Source organism: Belonocnema kinseyi, chromosome 3 (genome assembly GCF_010883055.1).
Source record: "Belonocnema kinseyi isolate 2016_QV_RU_SX_M_011 chromosome 3, B_treatae_v1, whole genome shotgun sequence".
In the NCBI taxonomy this organism is placed as follows: domain Eukaryota; kingdom Metazoa; phylum Arthropoda; class Insecta; order Hymenoptera; family Cynipidae; genus Belonocnema; species Belonocnema kinseyi.
Window position 1 is genome coordinate 10,553,508 of NC_046659.1, and position 7,755 is coordinate 10,561,262.

At 31.6% G+C, this 7,755-nt stretch overlaps 1 protein-coding gene across 2 annotated transcripts in view; it reads left to right on the plus strand.

Annotated features, from left to right (window-relative positions):
- The window catches only part of LOC117170229 (protein AF-10-like), a 688,368-nt gene that overhangs the window by 474,734 nt on the left and 205,879 nt on the right, over positions 1-7,755 (plus strand). The gene's annotated exons all lie outside the window — the stretch shown is intronic.

The window sequence follows — 7,755 nt, forward strand, 5'->3', positions numbered from 1 at the left end:
ATTAATTTATATTTAAAACAAAAAACCTGTGTATACTTCAATCTAAATGCATTTGAAAGCATTGAATTTCAAATGTGTTGAATTCAAGGTATTTTTCAAAAAGAAAACTGAAAGCAGAGGATCGACTTTCAAAAGAAGCAACTAAGTGAGAAAGTGACTCGCTGGCTTTCAAATGAGCATGGAAAATGGTGTATTTTCGCATTTTTAACGTTTAAATTTAAACTTTTTCGCATTGTAACAATTGCGAATCCCAGAATGTTATTTTTGACCTAATCTGTAACTTTTAACGAAAATTCTGAAAATTCATACAATAAGCCTGTATTCTGAAAGTGAAGTATTGGTATCCTAAAAGAAAGTAAATAGGTTTTAAATTAGTTTTTAAATTTTTGGAAGCTTACCTTTTTTACATACCTAGATGTCAAAAAAGCCTACCTAATTTTTTCGTAGTTTAATAACTTATTTTCTGAGATAAAATCACTCCCATTTACCAGTGACTGAAATGCATGAGGAAAAAATCACCAAGACCCAAGAATAACAATTGGATGAGCAGCAAATTTTTACATTCTCAATTGAGATTACTTCTCTACGGACGGCTGAAATATCTCGAAAAATAAAATCCCCGACTCGGTAAAACTCTCTCTGTCCCGAATAATAAAATTCCAAAACTAATAAAATTCCCGAGCAGGTTATAATATTACCAAATTTGAGAATTCCCAAATATTTAAAAGCGTTAAAAATTATTGTTTGAATTTAAAATTAAAATAATTATACAAAAATTGTATAGGCAAATTAATGTAAAAAAAACACTTGTGCCTCAGAATGAAAAAAAAAATTCTCTCTGAATTGTCTTTTTAACTTTTTTAATTAACATTTCTTTTTTTCGGAAGAAATTTTGTAATTTAAATAATACTATGTACACTTTCAACCAAAATATTTTATCCATAAACATATTTTGTTTTAATTATTATATTATTGTAACAATATTTGTAAAAGAAAAATGTTTTCAGCACTTGTTTATCTCGAAATTTCTTTCTATAATAGTTTTTTTTTCATTAAAAATTTTATTTTTCGAGAAAACTGTTTTTTATAATTGAAAAAGAAAAGACTACAGGAAACCCGACACAAGCTTCAGATATGAAAAATTGAGTGATACCTGTCAAAATTTTCTAACTTCAAAAAATCTTTCTACTGCTTTACCGTCATATTTTACGAAGTATGAGAAAACAAGAATTCGACACGCGAGTGTCGGAAAACAGCCCTTGCATAATTATAATAATTGTAATTTTATTTATTACTAATTGAGAAGACGAATTAAATGAGGGGACATAAATATATCCCCTTATTTGATCCGTCCTCTCAATTAAAGAAGTTTCAGGAACGACATAGGAAAAAAAGAAGTTAACTTAAATATATTCAGAAATATATTTTATTAATTCTCTATATATAATACTAGAACATTTTTTAAATTTTACAAACATAAATTGTTTAGTTTAGGGCAGACTTTTACAATATTATACTAAGAAACAGGTACCCGCCGAAAATTTCGTTCTACTTTCGTCACTGCCAGGAAACCCTAAAAAAGTTTGATTCAATCATTTAAGTAATTTAATATACTATCTAGTTTCCCCTAGCAAACCGAGTGAATGGAAAAGATACTCTACAAGAGTATCCTCATTGTATCTACGTAGTATCCCTTCCGTATCATGCAACAAAAACTACAAAACACAGCAAGATCAACTTTTAAATTGGTGAAATTCAGATTTTACGTTGAAATTGCAATTAGAAGGTCGCGGAGTAATCGCAATAGGTTTTTTTTTATAACGGTAAAAAGTTAAAAAAAAAGACGTAGAGGAGAGTACTCGAATATGAGATATTTTCGTAAAATGAGAGAACGGGGTATCAGCTAAACTAAGAGACCCACTCTCTTGGTTCTATCACTAACTTGTAGCCCTTGAAGAAAGAGTAATTTCGTGGTATAGTGCATTTTTCATTGGGCTTCTACCCGTGCAGAAATCGCCAGATTCCAAACTTAATACCGATCTGGCCCCGATCGGATTTCCCTATCTGGCCCTGATCGGTAGAACTCTGTGGCCCATACCTGGGCCCGACCGGGTCAGAACGATTTCCTACTGAAACGCCATCTCTATGCGCTCGCAGAACTAGTGCTGCCTAATGTTTTCTGATAGTGCAGTGAAATTTGTATACATACTACTCGTTTATAATATTCTATCAGTGATTAAAAATGCATAATGCGAATAAGCCACGTGTTCGGAGGCACTAAACATCAGCCAGTATACCTCGAAACCTGCGCGAGGAGAATGAGAGTAAGTAATTACACTCTGTGGGCACATTGAAACCTTACCTCAAATACATTAATAATTAATTAAATTGTTTTAGGTAAAATTAGTATATTTACCATTAGATGATCAAATATTATTATATAATGAAATTTATCAAGTTCTTTTGTTTTCAATTATTATTTATGAACTCAAGGTTTTTTGATTTAATGTAGAGTTAGAATTATCAAATCTATTGACAAGAAATGGATTGCAGTATGCACAAAATTGTCATGTTTTTAGATGATGAGAATAAAAAATGTGATACAATCGATTCTGTTATTGAAACTTTGATTCTGTATTAATAATACATTCATTACAGACATACATTAAGGAAAAATGTTCATAACATGAATTTCAGAATCAAGTAGTACAATCAAAATGCAAAATGCCAATTGTGTAGGGATTCCAACAAGAGCTAGTTACCACGCTGCGCATGCGTCACATTCGGCATCTAATTGGTTTCGCGCGGAGTTTAAACTTTTAAACAAAGGTATTTTTCTTTTTTATTATAAACAATGACATTTAAACTTATAAAAATGTCCATTAGGTCGAAATTATTAATTAACAATAAGAATTAATTAAATGCATATTCTATAAATAATATTTAAAATAACCAGAAATATTTAATTCAAAACTTTTAATTTTTGTTTAAAAATTGTTTGGTCTATATTGCTTCTTAAGAGACTTGAAAAAATAAAACGATAGAATAAATGATAGCTAAATTTTTCGGAGAAAATATTATCTACAACCACCTTCTCGAATTTCTCAAGAAGTAATGCAATTGACAGAAAATTGAACTTCTTTACAGTAAAATTTTTTTTCAAGAAATTAAAATTGTTAATTAAAATATTTATGGTTATCATCCATTTTTTTCATAAAAAATTAACCTTTTCCTCGAAACTGATACCATCTACAATAATCATACGTTTCTCAAAAGTATAATTAAATTTTGTAGTCTGAAAACTCTTCTTTACGTGTATGTCTTACTTTAATTTTAAATTAAAATAACTTAATTGAAAATTCAAACTATTATGGTGGCCTTCGAAAGGAGAGGACCATTCGAAAGTTTCGAGTTTATTTATATTAAATCTCCATTCGTGATATTATGAGATAGTTTGACGAGTTTGGAAAAAGCACTGTTTTACATTTTTTGTATTTTCAGCATAAAAAAAATAGTCAATAAAATTTTTTATTTAAGCTTCTTATGACAAACTCAATTTCCTTTAAAATGACCTATATAGCTTTTAAATTCAGTGCATAGAATTCCGACAATCACGCCAAACAGAGTTGTTATCTCATATTTGGGTAGTCTCCTCTATAAATTCTGTTGACGGCTACACTTCGAGCGCATCATATGTAAGTAGCACACAACAGGCGTTATACGTCTTATATTTTTTAAACTTTTTACCGTTATAAAAAAGTATTGCGATTATTCCGTGACTTTCTAACGGAAATTTTAAAGTAGAAGCCGAATTTCGCCAATTTAAAAGTTGATCTTGCTGTTTTTTTAGTTTTTTTTTAGTTTTTGTTGCATGATACGGAAGGGATAGTATCTGGATACTATGAAAATACTCTGCAAAGTATCCTTTCCGTTCATACGGTCCGCTAGGGTCGTCCAAATTTGGAAATAGCAGTTAAATACAGCTTAAAAAACACATGAACTTTGCACAAAAGAAATTTATTTTCCACCAAGACTAATTTTCGATAGAAAAAATTAATGCTTTATCATAGTTAAATTTTCGACGAAAAAGATAATTTTCTTGTAGTTAAAATTAATTAAGTTTTTCACAAAAACAAAAAGAATTTTCTAGAAAATATTTAATTTTCAGAAAACAAATTTTTTCAACTAAATTGATGAATCATCAACAACAACAGAAACTAATTTAACAATTTTGTAATTTTGAATCGCTTTGAATTATTGAAATTAATTGAAAATTTCTTTGAATGTTCAAAAACACCCTGAAATATTTCAAATCCTTCAAAATCTTATACTAAATTTTTGAAATCAATGGAAACTTCCTTGGAATCTATTAAAATATAATAAAATATATCAAATCTTTCAAAATATCATATTAAATTACCGTAATCAATTGGAAATTTCTTGGGAAATTCTTAAATACTCTCAAATATTGCAATTCATTCAAAATATTTTGACATAACTTAAACTTTTTCGAAAAAGATTTTTAATATACTTTTGAATTTTTTTAAATAACCGTTCCAACTTTTTTTATAATTCTTTGGAATTCCTTTAAGCTATAAAAATAAATTAAATATACTTCTTGGTGACTTGAACTTGTGCCGTTCTTTAATTTTTGTCACTTAAAGTATGTGGTTGACTTTCTTTTTTTTCAGTCAAATATTTAGGAGTTGATGTTGATAATGAAATGATTTTTCGATCGCACCTGGTGTGATAATTCTGAAAAAAACCCTGAAAACAATGTCGGTGAGAGTAGAGCTGAAAGGTAAACATAGAAACATAACCTGTAATTCCTTAAGGCATTTGCAGATTTGCTTAATCTTGCATTAAATTTAACCAGTTATGGATAATAATTATAGGACAAATAAACGAAATGTACAAACGAATTTTAAGGTCAAATAGTGGATAGTTAAAAAACACAAAATTGCCTCATTTATCTCTCAGCTTGTAGCAGTCAAAAATGCTTGCTTCGTGTTCGAACAGTTTTACTTGGGGTAAAATACCAACCATCGATCTGGGGGATTGGCCACAAATGTCTTTTTCCGGCCGGGTTGCACTGAAGCACAATACTCAAGTCAGCTCAAGTTGGAATATTTTGCAACGCCTTCCTTTGTTTAGCACCAAGTGTATTTGATCGGGGGACACAACATGTAACTTCGCTCCCGCCATGCCATGGACATAGGAAACACGGGACTAGGCAAGTCTAGCGTTGGACCGAGTGCAACCGAGCGTGTACTGTGCAATTGTATTTTAAAGAAATATAATAGTGCGAAAGAGTTCAACATCCCATATTAAATAAGTCTGAAATGACGTCGTGTGCTGGTGTAAAGGATACGTATGTCATATCCTTGAACGCGACGCGGCGCATGATGGATTTATTATTTTTCGTCCGCTAATCTGACTGCACCAATTATTACTAAGTCGCTTACTAATTCAGTGCGACGATCTCTCTTGACATTACTATAGTCCTTTGCGAATTTTGCAATCTTCTGCAGATATTAATGCAAGAAATTTAGAATTTTCTTCTGCTGAAGTTAGTAAGTGGCTATAATAATACATTGCTTGCTGGTTTGCTACAGAGCTTAGTAAATACTCCAAACCTTTTCTGAAATAATTGTAAAATTTAAAAATTTTATTCCAATACATTTTGTAGTTCGGCATGCAGTTACCACTTACTACTTGAAGTAGTAAACATTACAAAAGTTCCGCTATGTCCCTCCATTGCAAACTAAAAATAGTAAAATCTATTCTGATTTGTAGCAAATATTGCAGCAAAAAGTTTCTCCGCGCATGCGACATTTGTCGAACGAGACATCTCGACTGAATAGTGACCCACTCAAGAACCAATGTCGCATACTAATTTCTAGGGATTTCTTAAAACTAAGGTTAAATGTGACAAACAGGTAGTGAAATAAATATGAGCAAAAATAAAATAACTACAATTGTACGTATTATTGTTAGTTTTCAAGGATTTTCTGCAATCTTTTTAAATACTAAGTATTACTAACAGACATTCAACAGATAACAATGTGTGAGGGTGCACTGTAGCTACACTATGTGCCAACACGATGTATCGCCAATAACGCAACACAATGTATGTACGAGGTGAGGGTGCTCAATGTTCACTCAAGGTAACAACACTCTGTGTGCACGATGTGCAGCACAGCGTGCTATCATATGTGCGGTCACAGTTCACGTTTTGTGTGAAAGCAAAATTTAAAAAAATGTTTTAATATGAAATCAAAAATACAATTTTTCAAAGTCAAACAATAATAATTGCATTAAATAATGTTAATAGAACTTGAAAATACATACGCTTAATAAGTTCGGAAACCAAAATTTCAACAAGTAAGAACTGTAAGTTAGAATTATTTGTGTTATAAAACACTTATCTTAGCTAATATGCAAAATAAAAACAAATTCTGAAAGAAAAGTTATAGAACTCATCGAAATACAGATTTTTTGCCTGAAATTTTTTTTCTGTGAGTGATACTTTTCGACAAAATAAACGATATAAGGATTAAAATCGTATCTCTATTGTTTTCGGTTTCGTACCTACTTACGGTCTTCACCACGGGAAGGTTGGAGAATTTTGAAGAGCATTTTTTTTCTATTTTTTATGTTTTGTAATTTTTTTGGTTTTTTCAGATTTTGATTTTTTTTGGTTTTTTTATATTTATATATATTTTTTTAACGGAAGATTATAAATTGCCAGGGTAATAATGTTTAATGTCTATGATAAACTGGTTAAATGGATCAGCATCTAATTTACGAGTGCGCCTACGTCACAAAAATTCGCACAGATGGTCTGCAATGTTGCTCGTGCGGACTCCCCTTCGTGATAGGGATTGTCGCATCCACCGTCAAGACGACTCGATATTTTAAGTATGCTCACCGGTGTTATGGTCTACAAAATTCTCGGAATGATTAACTGTATTGTGGACGAATCCATGTTGTTCTAAGTTAATATATCCCTTCGAACAATCGGTGTGAATTTCTGTCCCTTCCACTGCAAGCTTTTTAATTAATGCAATTAATATAGCCTCATCTCTTTTATCATCGGGACAGATTTCCAACCGGTATTGGGAGGGATGTCATCGTAGAAAAAATATTTAAAATAAAAAATGTGTCTCTCAACAAGAAGTACAATTCGTATTTGAAATATTTTTAGAAATTTTGCGTGTTAATCTTTGCCATTTCTATTTTCACTATCATTTTCGTAATCAGCGCATCCAAAAAAAACTTTGGGCTCATCCAGCCCCCTTTCCAAAGCCCCCTTCCTTCATTTGACATGTTAATGACTGAGGGGCAAATAATTTCGGTCACATCCGACCCCCTTTTCAAAGTCCCCTTCCTTCAAGTGACATGTTAATGAATGAGGGGTAAATAACTTTGGTCACACCGCTACCCCTTTTCCAACGTCTCGTGGAGGCGAGAAGGCACCCCTGTGATCAGTGCATCGAAATACATAAGTATACGGAGCCTCAAATGAATCAGCGGTAATACGCTATTTGGAACTCCATCCGGAAAGAATCGGAAAGAAAGTACCTTTCCGATCCTTTCCGATTTCGATGTGAACTTTGCTTCCGTTTCTTTCCAAATGCTTTCTCTGACCGAAGCTTCCCGATGCCTTTCCGAAGTTTTGCGAAGTGCCCCATTCCATTTACTTCTTTCTGAACCTTTCCGATTTCTTTATGAATAAATGTGAAATGTGAAATG